The 22,458-nt window shown below is 34.8% G+C and overlaps 1 protein-coding gene and 1 long non-coding RNA gene across 2 annotated transcripts in view; one reads left to right on the top strand and one right to left on the bottom strand.

Moving 5' to 3' along the window:
• Positions 1–22,458, top strand: part of LOC127873104 (S-adenosylhomocysteine hydrolase-like protein 1) — a 118,885-nt gene that overhangs the window by 2,926 nt on the left and 93,501 nt on the right. The window lies entirely within an intron of this gene.
• LOC127873108 (uncharacterized) overlaps positions 1–22,458 on the bottom strand; it is a 34,048-nt gene that overhangs the window by 3,655 nt on the left and 7,935 nt on the right. Inside the window, exons 3-4 of the long non-coding RNA XR_008045974.1 lie at positions 11,990–12,139; positions 11,472–11,591 (exon numbers count right to left, since the gene is read on the bottom strand). This is a non-coding gene — a long non-coding RNA (uncharacterized LOC127873108). The remainder of the gene's footprint in view (positions 1–11,471; positions 11,592–11,989; positions 12,140–22,458) is intronic.

The following is a 22,458-nucleotide window of genomic DNA, read 5'->3' as shown; positions in this document are numbered from 1 at the left end:
AATGACTTTAAACACTTACATATTTTGTCTCAATCTTATGTCAAATGTGTGCTTTATATATTTAATAAATTGATATTTTACAATACAATAATCATCATCATATTTAATTATAATTTACGTAAACTTGTTACCAAAAATTAAATATAGGGTAAAGTTATTTAATGAATTTAATTATTTCTATCCATATCTACGTAAAATATTATAATGATATTTGATTAAATAATCATATATTCTTGCTATTCTATCATATACACATTATGGATAAGATAAATTGCATAAAGTTCTATTATTTTTACATTCATTTATGTTGATGATTAATATAAAATGTTTTTTACATATATTTTTTAATATATAGTTTCCCGTAGCAGGACATCAAGTTGATTTTTTGTATTAAGTCCATTTGGTGATTGTGTTTCAAACTTCTTTATGAATTCCAATTCCTTAATAAGTCTGTAATAAACAAAAAAAATTGTTTAAAAAATAAGTTACAACGAATTTTCCCATATTAAGACTATTACAAGTAACAAAACATTTGAATCATTTAATATTCATGTATTTTCAATAATTTGCAGAATTACCCCACCCTGCATTAAAATTCATCGTGTCCGTATTACAAACCTATGTTTTGAAACTGCTGTCATCATTCTATCCTCCAACAAATCACAACACACTTATAGTATTTTATATAAAAATAAACTGGTAAAAAGCAAATCAATTTCAAAATTTAAAATTTGTTTATTGTTTACTATTATGCAAATTGCTGTTTAAACAAAAGTTGTCAGATACTGATCAGGTGTTTTTCCTTCTTTAGCAGGGATATTATAAAGGCGCCCTATCCCCATGGGAAAGGCCTCCTCCCCACAATAAAAATAGTGCAAATTCCCCAAAATTTTAAGTTTAATAACATTTGACAAAATCCCCGCTTTCTTCTTTTGTGTATATTTTCCCCCTAAAATTGAAGGCCAGACGTCTCACCAAAATTCAGGAAAAACACAATGCTGATAGTTAATCAATGTATTAAAGTTATTTTTACAAAAAAATCACATTTATAATTGTAAGGAATCTATGAAGTACCTTTAACAACAGAACACCTGCTGGATATCGATAACATAATTAAACAGACTAAGATTAAAAAGCGCAAAGCAATTCTCGGTATTACGAAAGTTTCATTGACAATTTATCGGTCGCGAAATTATGTGACAACTAATAATTTTACTACAAAAGTCAATAAACTAGCCACAAGGAAAATGCATTATTATGCATCAATTTTATGGGGTGACTAACTGTTTATACCCCAATTACGACAATCTGAGTTGCAGAACGTGTATTCGTTTGAGTGTATAAACTATCGACATATTTACTCTGAAGTTTTAGCTGCGCATGCACAGGAACATTTTATGAATGTTAACAAAAATATTTATTTTAAGCTCTCTTTTATTTTCAGATTTTAATTCTTTAAAATAAAAAAAATGTTGCTCTTTTATTATTTAACGAACATTCGGATCGGCAGCATAGCATTTTTTAATCAGCCCTGTCTTAAACCTTGGTCACGTCCGACACTTTTGAGAATGTCTGCTCGTGGCATAGGACATGCCTTTGTAACTTATTGAACGAAGTCGTTACATCAAAAACACGAAACATTCGCAGAATGTTTGCAGTTTTGGTTGAAAAACACGTAAAATTGCCGACATTTTCGACAATGTTACGGAACGCCATATGCGTTTATACGTGATACCCTCCCATGAAAATAAAGCGCTAACGACTTAAAATTTCACAGAAAATTCGTCTTTAAAAACTTTAGGGTCGGCAGGGTTCTGCTAGGTAGGGTCGGGTTGCCCGAAACACAGAATCTTTTTTTTTTTGGCCTGATCCATTTTTATATGGGGTTGTTGTCAAGACATTATGATAAAGTTTATGATGGAACACATGATTCGCACAGAATCACTGTGATAAACAAATCAGTAAATAAAACATATTTAAATTGGAATGGTTTGAAGTATTTGTAAATTTAAATCTATACGTATTTACTAGTTTCTGAATGGTTAAGATAACCGTCTTGATAAAGCAGATGGACAGGTATTTCATGTTATAAAATAGTAAACTATAGTAACGGATCCTGTGTCTGTGATCCTGTGTCGAAGTGTTGTTTATTTAATACTTAAAGAGTGCTGCTGATATTGCGATGATTTAAAAATGGCAAATAACATTAAGCAAAAATGAGAGATCATGGTCATCATCATAAACAGGGACCGAGAAACAAAAATGAGGAACATCCCTATGAATCCTCTATTTTCATCCTTTGAATGTTAAGTAAAAAAGCAATAAATCTGGTTTTAAAGTTCAAGTAGTTGTTAATTTGTGTGTCTGTTGGAAAAAGTTTTTCACCCCATTATAAACATGTCGATGAGAGGATTTTCTGTCACTCGTGACTTCCCCTGGTTAGATCCTGGTAGACTTTGCTGCATCTTTTTCCCCATAATTTTATGTCATGTAAAGTCAGATTATGTAAAGAGTATCAGTTTGAGTTAAGATAGCTGACTCTAATTTGACATAAGGTTCTAAGTATTTAAGTAGACTGTTCATCAGGAGTTATGTGGTAGACCCTGTAGTCAACCATTTAAGACACAAAGTCAATTCCAACTAACCGCAATCTTTCAATAATATGCAGATATTTGAACGTCTTCACAGAACTGACAAGTATGGCTTTGTTTGAAATGCAGTAATTTGTTATTCAATTATCTATGTTTGTCAACTTACCATTCAGTCATGTTGAAACCATTGCTTAAAGCCACACACCTTGAAATGCAATACATGGCATAATCATTTTAATTATAAATAAGAAACATATTTTATCTATGCCAATTAGAATATATCTGGTGGTAACAAGGTAGAAATCCATCTATTTTGCGCTTTAAAACTTAAAAAAATAATCGCATTTGTCGAAATTGACGTATACGTCTAAAAATCCTACTTTCGGTTTTGAAGCGGTACCGTTTGAAAAATAATAAATTACTTGCTAACTAGGCTATAAATTTAATTTTATCTATCTCAATTAGAATATATATGGTGGTTACAAGGTAGAAATCCGTCTTTTTTGCGCTTAGACTTAAAAATAATCGCGTTTGTCGAAATGTACGTATGTACGTATAGAAATCCTACTTTCGGTTTTAAAATTTAAGAAAAAGTAATAGATTACTTGCTAACTAGGCTATAGATTTTATTACAATTTTGCACACTTTCAAATTGCATCTATATGTATTGATTAACATGTACTTCATTTCAAGGGGTGTGGCTTAAATCTTTCATAGTGCAGTAAATTATTTCACATTCAATATGATTGCTTTTAAATCAATTTTTTATTTAATCAAACATTGTTTGATTTTACTGTTACAAAGAAAAAAACAAATGAGTGTATGTTATTAACTTAAGCAGACAAACTTTTCAACACCAACTATATATCTCATGGCTGAAATTGCTGCAAGCTGATATGAAAGTTGTCCAGATTTGTAAATAATTGTTTTCAGATCATTGGCTGCAGATATCTTCGCATATGCAATACTTGGCACATTTATCTTGTTTTTCTAGGATTCTATGTGTTTACAAAATGGCATTATGTTTCTGCAAATGTCATATTTTGTACTGGTTGAAACTGATTATCTTGGCACACTTATCTTGTTTTTCTAGGATTCTATGTGTTTACAAAATGGCATTATGTTTCTGCAAATGTCATATTTTGTACTGGTTGAAACTGATTACTTCTGGCACATAATTATTCTGCAATAGGTTTATATGGATCTAAGTGTTGTATAAATTATGGTTGAAAATGTGCCCACTGCCCACTCACATAAAACATATACAGTTTAACTTCTTTAACTCGAGCATTGACAACTTGAAAACCTATGAAAGCATGAACACATCTTAATTTTTTGGCAAAATCCTAAATACTTAAAAAGAAATAACCACCTTTAATATCAGTATTGATAACTCAAGAACACATGTGGTGGTCCCTAATCCTATCAAAGGGGCTAATCACGTGATAGTCAAGATGGCAACATGACAGGTATTGTTCGCCATCAATAAGAAAGTAAGGCCCTTTCCTTTTTATGTCCCCCACTATAGTAGTGGGGGACATATTGTTTTTGCCCTGTCTGTTGGTCTGTTGGTTGGTTGGTTGGTTGGTTGGTTTGCGCCAACTTTAACATTTGCAATAACTTTTGCAATATTGAAGATAGCAACTTGATATTTGGCATGCATATGTATCTCATGGAGCTGCACATTTACAGTGGTGAAAGGTCAAGGTCATCCTTCAAGGTCAAAGGTCAAATATATGGGTCAAAATCACTCATTTAATGTACACTTTTGCAGTATTTCAATATTCAAGATAGCAACTTGATCTTTGGAATGTATGTGTATCTCATGGAGCTGCACATTTTGAGTGGTGAAAGGTCAAGGTCATCCTTCAAGGTCAGATGTCAAATATATGTGGCCAAAATCGCTCATTTTATGAGTACTTATGCAATATTGAAGATAGCAACTTGATATTTGGCATGCATGTGTATCTCATGGAGCTGCACATTTTGAGTGGTGAAAGGTCAAGGTCATCCTTCAAGGTCAGAGGTCAAATATATGTGGCCCAAATCGTTAATTTTATGAATACGTTTGCAATATTGAAGATAGCAACTTGATATATGGCATGCATGTGTATCTCATGGAGCTGCACATTTTTAGTGGTGAAAGGTCAAGGTCAAGGTCATCCTTCAAGGTCAAATATATAGGTCAAAATTGCTGATGTATTGTCACTTCTGCAATATTGAATTTTATATTTGAAATGCATGTGTATCTCATGGAGCTGCACATTTTGAGTGGTGAAGGGTCAAGGTCAAGGTCACCCTACAAGGTCAAACGTCATATAGGGGGACATTGTGTTTCACAAACACATCTTGTTGTGAAGGATTTTTTCTTTATGGAGTTGTATACCCAAGAAAATATGAGTCAAAGCCATTAAATTAACCACAACTGTTCTCAATCATCTGGGGCTGAGTTATATGTTAGACTCAAAATCCTAGAGGCAAGGTCACACATTGAGGTCAAAGATCACAAATTTGATGAATTATTAATACTTTAGCCATTATTTCAGTATGAATCAAGGGATACAGTAATAACTTTTTAAAGTTGTTGTCCTTTATCTGGATGTGTATCACAGGTAAGACTTGGGTCCCTAGGGTCAAGGTCAAGGCCACACACTGGGGTAAAATGTAACAAATTTTGAATGAATATGCCTTAATTTGGTACGATTATATAATACATCAAGGGATTTTCAAATGCCCTGATGTAATTGTTATCAGGCAGTTAGGCACAATTGCAAGACCCATGTCCCTTTGGCTAAGGTTAAGGTCAAAGCAGAGTTTTAACTATTTCTTCCATAAAAGTATATTTTAATAAATTTTTCTTTGGTAGATTAAACTAAACCTTGGTGGGGAGTATTTACACAGATAGCTGAATGAAGCACAACAATTGTCTTTTGCGCACCATCTTTTTATGACTCCACCTTTAAATAGCATTTTCTGTTACTGAAAAATTATGTTTTATTTAGGATTTTTAATGCGGAGCTTTATTTTATGACTGCTTTTATAGGTTTCATTCATTGAACTAGTATTACATGTAATAAAGTGTATCAATACATGATTCTATAATTAGTTATGTACAGAGTTTTGCATTGCAAGCATTTGGGGGGGGGGGGGGGGGGGTAAAAATTCATAAAATTTGCTCGTTAGCTTTACTATCTTGCTTTCAACTTCTCTGCAATAGGTTCATCTAATTAAGGCTTTGACAGTTTAATACCTTGATGTGAAGATTATCTTAAAGAAAGGAACTTTGGCTCCGGCAAGTTTTGGCAGATTTATGACCCTCTATCAGTATTTGCGGTATGTAATATATATAGACCCAAAATCTTTGTTTTCAATTCCTCTTTAACTTCGTGTTATATCTTATGCAAACTTTTAAAATTAAATGACCTTTATGTGCAGATGATCGTTAAGATAGGAAAATGTGTCTGCGAAGAGATTGGCAGAATACCTGCCCTATGTCTGTTTTTATACTTCAAAATATATATTGACACTGATCTTTCCTGATATATTTTGCCTAAATAGGCCTTTTCAAAGTTTGTTTTTATATTTATCCCTACTGGATACGAAACTGAGACAAATTTAAAATATATAGTTTTTTTTTTTTTCTCTCAAATTGGTAGTGGGTGAATGTGGCTCTGTAATGTTTAGTTTAATGCCCTCAGTGTATATATGATCACAAAGAAAGGAATTTTGAATATGGCAAGTTTTTACTGAATTATGGCCCTTAGTTTTTTCCACTGTAGAAGACTTACTTAGTGGATTTGTTTGTGTTCACACATTTGTTGTGGGGGCACCAAAGTCTACGAAATATTTTTAGTTTTATGAACATGTTTAATATACATCTGCACATTGTAAGTATTCATTTTGCAGAATTTTGATTACTTTGATACTTCTTTAATTAAGTGTAATAATAGTATACTATGTTTCCTACTTTTTGATATGGATAGCTTCATAACTCAATACCTTCAATTACTTACGCATCCCTGTCATCCTGTTTGATCTCGATTAAAACAGTTTACTGTAGTACAAATTTATGGAAAGATTCTCCTGTTATTTTGTTTTGTGCCTTTAAATTTGCTAAATATTTAATGGTGTTGCCAATTGGTGACAGGTTAGATTATGCAGGTTTTTCAAATGACTAATGAACATGTATTTTATAGCAGAAAGATATAAGTAATACCTCGATCAAATTTACAGGTTAACCTTTATTAAATAATATACAACATGGAATCATCATTAAAATTGAAACTTGTCATTGGCATAAGCACCACATCTATCATAATAAAGCATGAAGTCATTTATTTATGGACATTGATTTATTTGCCAAACTAAGTTTGGTACATAAATGTAACATTTACATTATAATAGCGACTTTGTTTGCGAAAATAAATGTTGATTATAAATGACAGACAGGGAAACCCTTGAAGGTAAACCTAAATAAAAACCTGATGTTTGCTGTTATAAATTAAAATTTATCCACACAGATAGCTTGCACAAGTTTGTACAATATCTGGGCCAAACTTTAAATATTGAGGATATTTTAATGAAGATCTTGATATTCTTAAGTATGTGTTAACTAATTGTATTTCATACTTTTGTTTGGACAGATCTGATGTTGATAAAATTTTCATAAACTGTATTTCTACGGTCTGAGACTGTTAAACTGTTTATATTGATCAACAGGCAATCTTGGTTCAACCTTCTTCCTAAATATGATGGAATTTTTATAACTGGAGCTGAAAGCAATGCTATTCAGTTTAATTGTTATGGTATTGTGAAAACTCTGGTGGAACATAACAGTTAGTACATGGCTAAAAGTGTTCCGGTTTTTTTAAGCCCCGGAGGTCGATCTCTCAATTCGTTCAGAATTAATCGATGAGAAAGTTTGGGGGGGGGGGGGGGGGTAGATGGTCCGCGAATATTTCCAATCGAAACAAAGATCTAATGAATCTTTAAAAAGATGCGTATCTACATGTATAACAGGTGTGCGAACTGGAATGGAAAATCATTGCCACTAAAGCCAGTAAAGGGGCCAGTTTAACAGATAAGTGATAATAAACTCCTTCACTTGCACCTGGTGTTGGGTTTCGAGGCGTCTGCTATCTGAGAATTTCTATTTTAAAACATTCAGTTATGGGTGAAAGTTTTCCGTAATATTTCGGTATATTCGATCTTCAGTCAGGTCGTTTTTCCAAATCGTATAAATCCGAGGAGATTTTTGGGGGGGGGGGGGGGTAACCCCTGCCTTTGATTTTGATCGGACCTGAAGTTTAACATCAAAACAGTAATTAACGGCAACAAGCCGAAATAACATGTCTCCCGCAAAAGGAATTACGGATACAAGCCAAAAGACCCTCCGTGAGTGCAGAAGGCAGCATGACGTCAACTCATTAGAATGTTCTGGCGAAATCTGTTGATAATTAACGATTCCTTTGTCTATGAAATGGTTTACCACACGGAATAACTCGAAGTAAATCAGGAATCTGACTCGGTTTCCAAAAAAGCATTTCGATTGGTTTACAAAAATCGGTCAACCAATGGAAATCGACGTTACAAAATGGTTTTATCTCTCAAAAAAATATGGCGGACAAGTCAAAATAACTGCACTTCCGAAACCAAAAAAACACGGTAAAATCATGTATTTGCCTCCGGGGTACAACACAAAAGAACTTGAAAGTGGTGTGAACAACAAGTGGCGATGGGAATGGCTCCATGAAAGAGACTCTCGTGGAGAGAAATGGGGAGATGGGTTTAAAACAAACACTCCGGGTAGCGCATATTGTGATATCTGTTTCAAAAGATCAAGTACCAATCAAATGAAAAAAAACGCCCAGGACGTTACTCATGTGAAAAATTACCGGACATGGAAATCAAATTATTAGAAAATAACTAGATAAGATATACAAACAATTAAATTACTTAAAAATACAAGACAGAAAATGTATTGCTATAACATGTTCAACAATCTATATTATATTGTAAATATTTGCATATAGTTCAGAAAAGTTTAGTGTTATCTTAAAGATTTTGCCTATCACATTTTATCTACATGAAATTTTAAAGAAATGGATTGTGATATTTTCTAGCCAAACTAACTGTTTTTTTCTGATTTGCATCACTTAAAAATATAGGTGTCTTTAAGCTAAAATGCAGGAGCTTCCGGGGGCCTCCGGCCCCCTAAGCCCCCGACCAGGGCGTTGCCCTGGACCTGACGGGGCCTTCCAGCCACCAGGTTTTTTTTTAGGCTTTTTATACGCCCGTATAAAATACGGGACGTATTATGTGAAACCCCTTGGCGGCGGGCGGCGGGCGGCGGGCGGCGGGCGGAAGGCATCACTTTGTCCGGACTCTAATTCAAATTGTATTCATCCGATCTTCACCAAACTTGGTCAGCAGTTGCATCTAGTTGATATCTAGGCCAAGTTCGAATATGGGTCATGCCGGGTCAAAAACTAGGTCATAGGGTCAATAAGTGCATTTTCAAAGGGGCCACTTTGTCCGGACTCTATTTCAAATTGTATTCATCCGATCTTCACCAAACTTGGTCAGCAGTTGCATCTAGTTGATATATAGGCCAAGTTCGAATATGGGTCATGCCGGGTCAAAAACTAGGTCATAGGGTCAATTAGTGCATTTTCAACGGCGCCACTTTGTCTGGACTCTAATTCAAATTGTATTCATCCGATCTTCACCAAACTTGGTCAGAAGTTGTATCTAGACAATATCTAGGTCAAGTTCGAATATGGGTCATGCCGGGTCAAAAACTAGGTCACAGGGTCACTTAGTGTATTTCAAGCATTTAGCATGGTGTCCGCTCTCTAATTGAAGTAGTTTTCATCCGATCTTCACCAAACTTGGTCAGAAGTTGTATCTAGACAATGTTTAGGTCAAGTTCAAATATGGGTCATGCCGGGTCAAAAACTAGGTCACAGGGTCACTTAAACCATTTCAAGCATTTAGCATGGTGTCCGCTCTCTAATTGAAGTAGTTATCATCCGATCTTCACCAAATTTGGTCAGAAGTTGTGTCTAGACAATATCTACATGTAGGTCAAGTTCAAATATGGGTCATGCAAGGTTAAAAACTAGGTCACGAGGTCTATTAGTGCATTTCAATCATTTAGCATGGTGTCCGCTCTCTAATTGAAGTAGTTTTCATCAGATCTTCATCAACTTTGGTCAGAAGTTGTGTCTAGATGATATGTAGGTCAAGTTCAAATATGGGTCATTATAAAGTTATCAAGTTGTCCAAAGCCTTAAAACGGGCGTATCTTGTGACAGTTTGGCACTCTTGTTCACTTTTAGCCATGTTAGTAACTACAAAATAACAGTTTTATGCATGTTCTTATAGCCATGTTATGTTTTCCTATGTAGTTTCAGTACAATATAAGCTGTTGGTCTCCATCTACTTTTTTTGTAAACCATTTGGTGTTGCTACTAATAATAATAAACACCATGTTTTTAACAAGGGTGTGCCTGTCTTGTATTTTGACTAGGGCTGCAACGAATCCAAAAAATTTGTTCGGATCCGAATCCGAATCCAAATATGGTATCTTACAGTTTTTCGGATCCGGATCCCTCAGATAAGAGAAAATTAGAATTTTCTGTCTAAATTAAAGAAATCAATGTTTTTGAAGTATAATTTGACTAAAACACATTAACGTTTATTACCAAACAATATAACAAATGTCTCGTTTAACATTGTAGCAATGTCAAAATAAAACGAAACCTTAACACTTATTCACTTTATAGTTTGCTCGTTAATATACACTTTTCACTGTTCATACAGTTTGATGTTTATTTTCACAAAAATTAACAAATCAACATTGTCCGGGTCCTGGCAAGCCCTATGAGCAATGACAGGTCTCCTGCTGTGGAGAAGATTCTCTCACTGGGTATCGAGGTTCCTTGCATTACAAGATTGCATTTAAATTTAGTATATAACAAAATATGCTTTCAAGACAATACATTATGCAGGAACTCAATTTGACAGGTCGCGAAATTAAGCAAAATTTACCTGAATAACATTCCAGCCACACTGGATCCACTACCGTTGTTTTTAATACAACTCAGAAAGACAATAAGGATTGAAAACTTACTCATTTTCATTAGGAATTGCATTTGTAATGTGTAAATCCTCCATGATTTCGAATTAGTTTTGTTTTCTGCGCTCATTACGTAATGTCCAATGACACTCTTATACAATAAAAGCCGAATAAAAGCCGAAGGATCTCGAATGATCTGCTATTTGACTGTCACGCGTCAATAAATATCGACTCTTATACGTATCTTTTAGTTTTAGAACCAGTCTGTATTAAAAACAATACTCGTGAAAACAGCGCTAGGTTACATACAACTTTGAAAAAAAAAATTAATATTCAGAACCGAAATTTCCAGGGGTGGATCCGTACCCGCGAATCTGAAGTTGGATCCGTTATCATCGGATATTACGGGTACCCGTTGCAGCCCTAATTTTGACATTATTGTACATGTAAATTGTCTTGAATATTTTATCTCTTCCAGATACGAAACTGCGTGTCTTGTATATGTAATATTCAATAATTTGAATAATTTTATGCAAGAATAGCATAACCCTTTGTGTATTTGTGCAGCCTTTCACAGGGAAATTAAAAGAACCAGCGGCGCCTCTGGAATCGGGGCAACGCCTGTATCCCACTCGAACCCACACTAATACCTCTCCTTGGGTGGAGAGCATTATATAATCACTACTCAAATACAGAATACAAATATACCTGCACTATTACCATTAATTCAACTTGCTTACAAGTACCTCAATCATATATTAAACTTAAAACAAACATAGAATTATATGCAAAACAATTACCTTTAATATTAAACTTTGCCTGCACCTTATTGCTTGGTATACGACCTGGATGTTTGGCAGACAGTGGGTGCATGGGAATGAGCAATGTTGACTCTAGACAGGAGTCAGTTTGACTTACTGCTGGAACCAATAGATTGACACTAATCAAACCAGTTATAGAATCCATCGATGGGAAACCTTTACGTAATAATATAGCTCAAAATGCCTAACTAACATTAGAAGATAGTAAGTTAAGATATTTGGAGCCTGGCATTTTATCAATATATATATATTGATCAATATTTAATACACTAAATAAGTAATACAACATATCATTTTAGGGCACAAAGATAACAAGAAACTTAGTTTTTTTTCTCTCAAATTAACTTTGGAAACAATAATTGGATATATAATTTCCCTTAAAAATTCCCCATATCCTATGTCACTATTTATTAAAAGCAGATATCATATTAAGCCCGATATGTAATCCTGCAACTTCAACCAAGTTTATATAAACATCAATTAAAAAAGGGAGAAACCTGTTGTCACAGGCGGCAAGAGGACTGGCGTGGGATCGCTTGTTTCATGATTTCCGCAATATGAAGCTCGGAGGCAGGGTCAATGTGCCGACAGGCTTGGTTCTGTTTGGTCGACATGGGTGCTTTTGTGGGGGACAGCAGGTCTGGGTGCTGGGAAATGAAATAAGGCAAAATAGACTTTGACGACTGACATACACAACCAGTTGGACTACCTTCACCGTTTTTGCTCCAGACAATACAAAACAATAAAAACATAGCCAGGTGCAATCCGTAGCATATAACGCATCATAAAAACTAATACAGTTATCACATATTTGGATTCCAAATTACTATATATACAAATTATAAGGTTATTTCTGTTTAATATAATATTTCATGGCTCCTTTATCTTTTTGACCCAAAAATAAGTTATCTGAATGGCAAGAGATGAAATGTCTACAAGTGCACACTAATGTCTCTTTGGCCACCATGCACTGATCTTTTTGAATCAAAGTTATTGGCAAATACCTGGGCAGCCGGGTGAATTTGACCTATTTTGGCTCAAGATTAAAAATGTCCAGTGAGAGGTCATAGGGGCAGGTCCACCTATGCATGCAGTCTGAAGACACAGACAGGCCTATCAATTATCTCGGAATACACAAACATGCAGCATTAACCTTTGTCTTGTTATCAGGGTTTTGGTTTAATGTTGACCATCTTATCTTTACAGCAGAATCTTAATCATGAAAATAAATATCTGTTGTCAACAAGAGATTTGTGAAATTAACATTTTAGGTAACAAACTTTAAATTCAGTTGATAGTAAAGCAATGCCCCTTTGGGTTTAAGTGAATGTCAGAGTTAAATCCCTCTGTTTTAATGAATAAATTTGCCAATGAAGTGTTTTCATGTTTGAATGGCAAATGATAGCATTTATATTTTCATTCATTGGGTGGGTCCATTATGAACTTGCTGAAAATGTGGCACTTGTTTAATCATAATTGAAATCTTCAAACATTCAACTTACTTTCTATAGAACAAAGATATAATGATACTTATAGTGTTTTAGTTGAAGAAAGGAATAAATATTGATGAAATTAACACTGTCTTCCGTGTTCAGGAAATATATAAAAAAAAATTATATTAGGCCATAATTATTTCACAGGGCCCTCGTTTGGCCGTTTTTGGGGCCGAAATTCGGCCCCATTTCCCCCCTTAAACAGTATACTTTTTTCCCCTATTTCAGCTAAAATTTCCCCCCTCCAAAAAAATTAATAAATTATTTTCAATTTTTGTATGCCCCCGGATTGATAGATCAGGGGTATATTGTTTTTGGCCTGTCTGTCTGTCATTCTGTCCCAAAACTTTAATATAACAGTAAAGTTTTGCAATAACTTTTGAAATATTTAACATAGCAACTTCGTATTTGGTATGCATGTGTATCTCATGGAGCTGCACATTTTGAGTGGTGAAAGGTCAAGGTCAAGGTCATCCTTCAAGGTCAAAGGTAAAACAAAACAAAACCAAAACTTTAATATTACAGTAAAGTTTTGCAATAACTTGGAAATATTGAACATAGCAACTTCATATTTGGCATGCATGTGTATCTCATGGAGCTGCACATTTTGAGTGGTGAAAGGTCAAGTTCATCCTTCAAGGTCAAAGGTTAAAAAAAAAGCGGCGCATTAGGGGGCATTGTGTTTCTGACAAACACATCTCTTGTTTACTTATATACCTATGTTGCCAGCTGGTATCTTGCTATTAACCTTTGATTGAATGTATATTTATGTAAATTACATTAAAATATTGCAATTTTAAGTGTTGAATGGTTGGTGAAAAGATCTTCTAAAATTCCCCTTTTCGCCCAAAACGACTTTACTTGATAAATTAATCTAAAATTTCTGCAACAAATTCATCAACCCTCATTGGAGATGTTCTTTAACTTATAGAAGAAAGACAACTTTCTTCAGTTATCTTTAAAAAGCAATTAGAGCAGTTGTCCCCCTTGTCAATAAATAGAAGTAAATCGGAGTTTTCTGTTCATTTATGTAAACCAATTTTAAACCTTATTATGTAAGCAACATATTTAAAGAATGTTTTTATTATTTTAAGTTTTCAATCATACAACTTACTTTATATATATAAAAAAAGTTTTCATTATACAAAGTTATATCTTCAAGTGTTTTTTATTGAAGAATTTTTGATGAAATAAAGTCTGTCTTGTTATCCACACGTTTTTCGGAGAGTGGGGATATTGTGGTGATGTGCGTCCGTCCGTCCGTTTGTCCGTCCGTCCGTCCTGGCCACCTGCTCCTCCTACACTATTAGCACTAGAACCTTGAAACTTACATACATGGTAGCTATATAAATGAGCATTTGTGCCACGGTGACAGTGACGGAATTTTGATCTGACCCCTGGGTCAAAAGTTATGGGGGTTGGGGCGGGCCGGGTCAGAGATTTTCACTTATTTTTATGCCACCGGTATGGTGCATTGGCCATAACTTTTGCAATATTGATGATAGCAACTTGATATTTGGCATGCATGTGTATCTCATGGAGCTGGACGTTTTGAGTGGTTAAAGGTTAAGGTCAAGGTCATCCTTCAAGGTCAAAGGTCAAAAAAACAAATCAAGGGAAGTAATAAGCTTTAAAGGGAGGTAAGTAAATAACCTGCCAAATGATATTAAAAAATTAAATAAATCAAAGTGGCGCATAAGAGTTACACTGTAGTGGTGCAGAGATGTATTTAGTATTCAATTGTTCGTGTTAACTCATCTGTGAAATGGTTTAGCTCATCCATCTAATGTTTATACAAGGGATTATAAAATATTGGCACAAAGGGACACCTGTATATGAGAAAAGAGATAGAATGCAGTCAAGCATAAAAAGCATGAGAAACTCGTGGAATAGAGCCTCAAGAATCTATAAAAGGGCTGAAACTTTCAATTTGTGCAATTACAATTTAAAAATGATTACTGAAAATTTGTCAAAATGTTCAAGTGGGAAAAATGTGAGAAACAATTTAAAGCAAGATGGACTTTGAACAGGCACAACAAAGACAGACATGAAATGCAACATATTCATTGTTGTGTTCAAGATTGCGATAGAAAATTTCTGAGACGCTACTATTTAGTCAACCATTTAACCTCAAAACATAACTTTTCCAAAACAGAAGCAAGAAGATTGGCTATAAGAGAGCATGTTCAGCCATCTCATAAGTCATTTCAGTTAGGATGACATGTACATAATTGACTACAGTGAAGTTGATTCATTATTAGATTTGTTAGGAGAGAAGGATGAGGAGGAGAAATTAGGGTATAGATTTTCACTAATTTTTTAGGTTATTTTACATGAACTTCTTCATTTCTACATTGAATTACTTCAAATTTATACTGAACATCTCTTATGACAATACGGTCAATCTCAACTATGCATGGCCCCATTACCAACCCTGGGGCCCCCCTGTGTCAAACATGCGGCGTGGGGATAAGCGTCGGCCTCTGCCGCCCCATTTCTAGTTGGTCATGAAATGGTTATTTTTTACTGATATTAAGTCGCAAGTATTTTAAATTTGGTTATTTACTTACTTAATACAATAAATTTATGCAACACATGCATTCAACAACCTTCATTGGATAGTTTAAATTTATCTAAGAAAGACAACAACTGTCATCTAGATGTAAATATAAGTTAAAGCAGTTGTTCCCCTTGTCATTAAAAAAAGTTACATGAATAAATTCAAAGTGAAATATGAGTGCTTTTGTTCATTCATGTAAAGTGATTTGAAAATTTATTTGAGAAACCTTTTGAAAGAAATTTGGAGCAAGGGACTTTAGTCACATGCAACTTAGTTTTAAAAGTAGTGTAGGTGTCTTGTTTATTGTTCATTTTTAGCTCTGCGTTTTCGGAGAAAACCTGAGATATTGTCATAGCCAGCTAGTCGTCCGCTGTCCGCGTCATGCTAAAACCTTAACATTTTGTTAAGGTTTTGAACATTGGCTCTAAAATCAAATTGCTTCCACCTACATCTTTGAAACTTCATATGTAGATGCACCTTGATGAGTTCTACGCGCCACACCCATTTTGGGGTCACTAGGTCAAAGGTCAAGGTCACTGTGACCTTTAAAAAAAAATAATTCTGACAAGCTTTCATTTATTCAAAACTGCACCCGTAGCCGAGCGTGGCACCCGTTATGCGGTGCTCTTGTTGATGCTATATTTTCAACCCACTGTCAACAATTTTGATGAATCATGGTCTGATATTTATCATTAAAATATTTAGGCGTTTGAATTTTGTACATTTGCATCTTACAACAAGTTCACTTGCGCAAATCTGATAAAAAAATCTTGTTACCTCTGTAGAGGCCAGTTGAATGAGTCAATCTTGATGAAACTTTGTCATGATGTATATCTTTACAATACCTAGGCCAAGTTTAAATCTGGGTCACATATTTCCAAAAACTAGCTCACCAAGTCAAGTTTAAAAAATGTTTTTTTCTTGAATTCAGGTCGGCACTTAAGGTCCATAATTGCCCTCTTCCATGAAAAATTGTCTGATTAAACTTGCATCAAGTTTCAACTCACATGTTCATCAATGAGTCTCAGTACATATTAGGTTTCTTAGAGACAAAATCATTACAATTATGATTCTACCTTATCAGGTACATAATTAAGTTGGTGTGTCCATCGTGATGTCAACTTCCGTGACTTGTGCTTTCTCTTCACATTTTGATGACAAAAACATGAAGTGTGAGCCACTCCCTCCTTAAGTGTGGATATTCAAGCGTGCATTGTTTCATGAATATATTACTGTCAAGTTTTCACTTATGCATGACAACAATTATACTATGGTTGCTTTATTTATGAAGGAAATGATGGCGTCAGAAATAATCACTTTTGTTTCATAATTAATTGCGTGTTTAAGGTCCATTAATTTATGGTCTGCAAATTGTAAAATTGTCTGCATTTATTCAGTGTTTTTCGGCCTAGCTGTCTAACCCAGGTTTTCACCTTACTTGACCTATGTTATTGTCCAATAAAATCTTGAGCAAATTTCCCGCTAGTAGGACTGAATGAATAAATGAAACTTAACTATAAGTGAAAAATACCAAAACTGCAAGAAATTGAAAAGGTGCAATGTTCAAAATTTTATTTCATTTACAGTAACAGGTAATTTTATTGACAAACGTTAGCGTTCACAAAGTTCTTATGCGGGGTGGGCTATTATAACGGAGCTACTATGAAACGTATAGAGGGATGCTGTACTGCTTTTTGAAACGATGTGAAGTGCATGTTAAGCGTGATACTAATTTTCTCCAATGAAAAGGCCAAGTGGATGAACAGGAAAAATTATAATTACATTTAGACCAGAACTAACTAAAAAGACTTACTCTTAAATGGTTTTAAGAAAGTCACTCATTTTAAGCCACATACATTCAACTTTGGAATATTATAAGTAGCTATAGAACACAATGTAGTACTATAGGCAGCACATATGCAAATGATAAGTCAGAATTGTTTCAAATTGTATCACTTCAAATTGCTTAAATATAGTTGTAAATATGGAAATATTTTGGGAAAAAACGAAGTGAAGTGTGGTATAAATGCTCTGTTACTTTAACACTAAGCCTGCTTATTGCCCCATACCGGTGAAACCGGAGGGGATTTATGGTTTGCGCTCTGTGTGTCAGTTTGTCGTGTTTTTTCATGAAACATGGATAGATGGCAATATTGAGATTATGCACATCCTTTCATTTTGTTCCTATGTCATGAATTTTGGTTGCTATGGCAACAAATATATATAATAAACTAGAAATGGCGCGGCAGAGGCCGACGCGTATCCCCACGCCGAATGTTTGACCTAGGTGTGCCCCAGGGTTGGTAATGGGGCCATGCATAGCTGAGATTGACCGTATTGTCATAAGAGAAGTTCATCATCAATTAGAAGTGAATTGGTGTAGAAATGAAGAAGTTATAGTAAAAGGCAATTTTGGGTGGGTGTGACATATGTGGGCAGGGCGCCCCAGGGTTGGTAATGGGGCCATGCATAGTTGAGATTGACCGTATTGTCATAAGAGAGGTTCAGTATCAATTTGAAGTGAATCGGTGTAGAAATGAAGAAATTATAGTAAAAGGCAATTTTGGGTGGGTGTGGTCTATGTGGGCGGGGCGCCCCAGGGTTGGTAATGGGGCCATGCATAGTTGAGATTGACTGTATTGTCATAAGAGAAGTTCAATATCAATTTGAAGTGAATCGGTGTAGAAATGAAGAAATTATAGTAAAGGCAATTTTGGGTGGGTGTGGTCTATGTGGGCGGGGCCCCAGGGTTGGTTATGGGAACATGCATAGTTGAGATTGACCCTAATGTCATAAGAGAAGTTCAGTATCAATTTGAAGTGAATCCGTGTAGAAATGAAAAAATTATAGTAAATGGAATTTTTTGGTGGGTGTGGCCTATGTGGGCGGGCGCCCCAGGGTTGGGATTGGGGCCATGCATAGTTGAGATTGACCCTAATGTCATAACAAAAGTTCAGTATCAATTTGAAGTGAATCCGTGTAGAAATGAAAAAATTATAGTAAATGGAAATTTTTGGTGGGTGTGGCCTATGTGGGCGGGGCGCCCCAGGGTTGGGAATGGGGCCATGCATGGTTGAGATTGACCGTATTGTCATAGGTGAGGTCCAGTATCAATTTGAAGTGAATCGGTGTAGAAATAAAGAAGTAAATGTAAAATAACCTAAAAAAATGAGTGATAATTTCTGACGCGGGCCCCACCCCAACCCCTATAACTTTTGACCCAGGGGTCAGATCAAAATTCCAAATAGTGCAGGGTCGCACATATGCTCATAGCTACCATGTGTGTAAATTTCAAGGTTCTAGTGCTTTTAGTGTAGGAGGAGATAGTGGCCAGGACGGACGGACAGACGGACGGACAGACGGACGGACAGACGGACGGACGGACGGCGGAGATCACCACAATATCCCCACCTTTTTTTCAAAAAGCGTGGGGATAAAAAAACTCTGAAAATGGTGGAGTTTCACCGGTATGGGACATATATTGCTTGGCAATAGTCTTGTTTTAATTGTTCCTCCCAGTAAGTCTGTCTATTGAACGAATTCTTGATCTTAGTTTAGTGTATCCAAGTTTTGCGTACAATCATTATTTATTATCATGGGAACAATTATCCGCACATAAAATTATATTGATAAGTTGGCATGCAAAGATGAGGGCAGCATTAAGTCAAGACACCCAAACACAACCATACATATGGATGATATTTTATATATGCTCAATAAGCAGTTTCTTTTATCCCATCATCAGATGTGCATTGTCGAAATAAACCACTGTGGAATAAATTTTCCTCTATTTCGGCAGTGCTGAAATATAGCTGTCACGCGTGGCAGAGAATGGTCATATTACTCGGAATCAACTATGAAGTAATAATTTTTTAGTAAAATCGAATCAGATTCAACAAAACAAACAATTTGATACCAAGATGTAATATATTTTTAACACATAATGCAACTCAAAAGCAAAAAAACATTATTTACAAATATTACATGCGCATACTCGTGACGTCATTATTAACACGTCATACGACACAATGCATGTTCTTTCACGCTAAAGCTGCAGTTGTTTAGTGTGTTTTTTTCATTATTTCTTAAAAATTGGGGACGTAGAGGTATGATTAACAGAAAAACAGGTTAGTTACTGATCTTTTTGTAATGTATTAGGCTCGGCACGATTAAAATAATAAAACAATGTTTGCTTAAAATAACTTTGGGATTTTCCATGTAGTTTGATTTTCCTATTCTATTTTTAAAGAAATAATTTACAACTAAGAAAATTGATGGGATAAATCGAATACTAGGTCGGTGCCGAATAAAGCAAAGTTTATTTTGCGAGGCTTAGAAAATCTGAACCACTCGCCAAGGCTCGTGGTTCAGATTTTCTAAGCCTCGCAAAATAAACTTTGCTTTATTCGGCACCGACCTAGTGTTCTCTATGTCTTCAGGCTATAGAAGATCTGTCATAAACTGTTTGGAATATCTTCTGAACAAGTTTATGATATAAAGAATAAATGACTTTATAATGTTTAAATCCTAAAATTCAAATAATTTGGGTATAATTGTACAGAGTTTATATGACAAAAATGTACTCGAACAAAATTAATCAAATCAAGTAATTTGGTTTAAGTTTGTGACAACAATTTTTCATTGCAAACAAGTGTATCTCTTTATCATTAATAATACTTATACCTTTGTTAAGCATTGTTTTCTACTATTACCAATAAGACACTGCTTGTGTAGGCTATTAGGGCAAATTAACATATAAATGATTCATTGTTCAAAGAAATGATGATAAATTGTTGTAGAAAAATGCAAATTTATTCACATCATTATCCAATTACAGGCAATTAGACCAATGTTTAAAGCGTTTCATAGAAGTTGTTTTTCATGTTTGCTTTTTAAGTGTCAGAAATGAGTTTAGTTGAAGACATCCGTTTTTTCCAGTAGAAAACAATGATTTTTGACAAAAGTTGGTGCATGATGTCCAATGATGATAATTTGCTTTTGTTAAACCTTTCTGACTAAGAAGAAAAGTTAAAATGGCTATGTGCATTTAACAGCATAAAACCAGAACAGCCTGCATTAATAACTTGTAGTCTGTTCAGGTTTTATGCTGTTTGCTGCTCATCAGTATCTAACGGTTGGGCATGAAGCCTTTGAATCAAGTAAGACAGGTCTTTAATTAAATGTAACTTTCTAAGGGACTACAACCGCGTCCAACTACGTATATAAGTGGTAAAGGGTTAAATACGTATTTAAGTGGTAAAGGGTTAAATACGTATCTAAGTGGTTAAGGGTTAATATATTCACGACATAGACTGAAAGGAGACTGTAAGTACTGATGTAGGCTTGATGGAGAAACATGCAGAGGTGTTACTTTATAATGCATGAATGACGAGCCCAAATCTATAAATCCCCATTATTGTCAAAGGCATTCAATTTGATTTTGATCAATCTGAACTTGTTTGATTTTTTCTCAATTCACTCAAGCTTTACTACTGTATAATCTAATCTTTGAATTCTGACATTTAAATTGCTGATTTGCGCCTTCACACCAGGTTCTGATTTACCATGAAATTCGTGATATTCATTCAGCTCATATGTTAGAAATGGTTTTTAGCCTGTCTGAGCACATAGTGCTCATGGGGAGGTTTTAGGACACCATGTTGTCAGTTGACTGTCAATCGGTGCATAGTATGTCGTGCGTTTGTGCAATAACTTTTTCTCCTAAAGACATCTCCTGCTGAACTTAGGTGCAGATTTTAATGAAACTTCACAAGAATGATCATGGGGTGACCTTATGTCAAAGGTGTTCAAATTGGTCCAGTCCATTGCATATGTACAATGTAGGTCATAATATTATTTTTTTTAAAGAAATCTTTACAAATCTTCTATAATGCCACAAGGGTAATGGCTTAAATATTTGGTGTTCAACATTGTCTTGTTGTCGAATCTATGAGTTGAAATCATGCCCGTGTGGTAAAAACTTGTCACACCTGGGGTCACATGTCTGAATTTGATACAGACTTATACAGAAAATGACTTTTAAAGTCTTATTTGAAAGTACAAGGATCAGACGTTATACATTTGATAAAAACATCCTATGGCATTCCTCTGCTAAATTTATTAAAATCATGCTCCTGAGGTCAAATTATTTGTAACAACTTGTATTGTAAATATTATTGATTTATTTAATAATTAATATTGTTTGATTGATAAAATATTTAAATTACAAACTTAAATTTGTTCTAATACTGTGTCAGGCAAAATTCAAAGCAAACAAAACTACCAAAAACGTAACAGTCATTACAAAAATCTTAACATAACAGGTTAGTTTCTCAGGTGTCACGGCCCTTTGTTGTCTTGTTTATCTTGTGCTGAAGTTGATGTAAAGTACAAGTCAGATAATGGTATTCATGGTTGTATTTCACTATAGCTTTTGTGGTGACTTGGGTTTGGATGGGGACATTCCACTGAATTTCGTGTGTAGCATACATGAAGACCAAGCTTAGGAATTTTGGTCAATAACTTGAGTTTCCATGGGCTAATCTTCATGAAACTTAGGGGAAAAAAAAAAAGGTCCATATCTTGTCGCCCGACCGTGTCTCCCGAATCCGCGCCAACCCTCAACTTTTGATTGGGGTCGCCCCCAAAAAAAAAAAAAAAAAAAAAAAAAAAATTATTCATTTTTGTTCATATAAGATGTAATATCAAGCAAACAAAGCATATATACATGTATATACATGTATTTCTTATTATAAGCTTTAGTAGCCTTCCATTCTAGTACCCGAAAAAAAAAATCCCTACCGATCCTGTTTTTTTTTTCTAAGGAGACCAGAAACGTATTTTTTTTGGCCTTATGATATAGCAAGCTTGCATGAAATCAGTTGGATTGCAGTTGGGGCTTGTCAGGTCAAGG

This window comes from Dreissena polymorpha, chromosome 3 (assembly GCF_020536995.1).
Source record: "Dreissena polymorpha isolate Duluth1 chromosome 3, UMN_Dpol_1.0, whole genome shotgun sequence".
Taxonomy (NCBI): domain Eukaryota; kingdom Metazoa; phylum Mollusca; class Bivalvia; order Myida; family Dreissenidae; genus Dreissena; species Dreissena polymorpha.
This window is presented reverse-complemented; position numbering and strand designations above follow the sequence as displayed.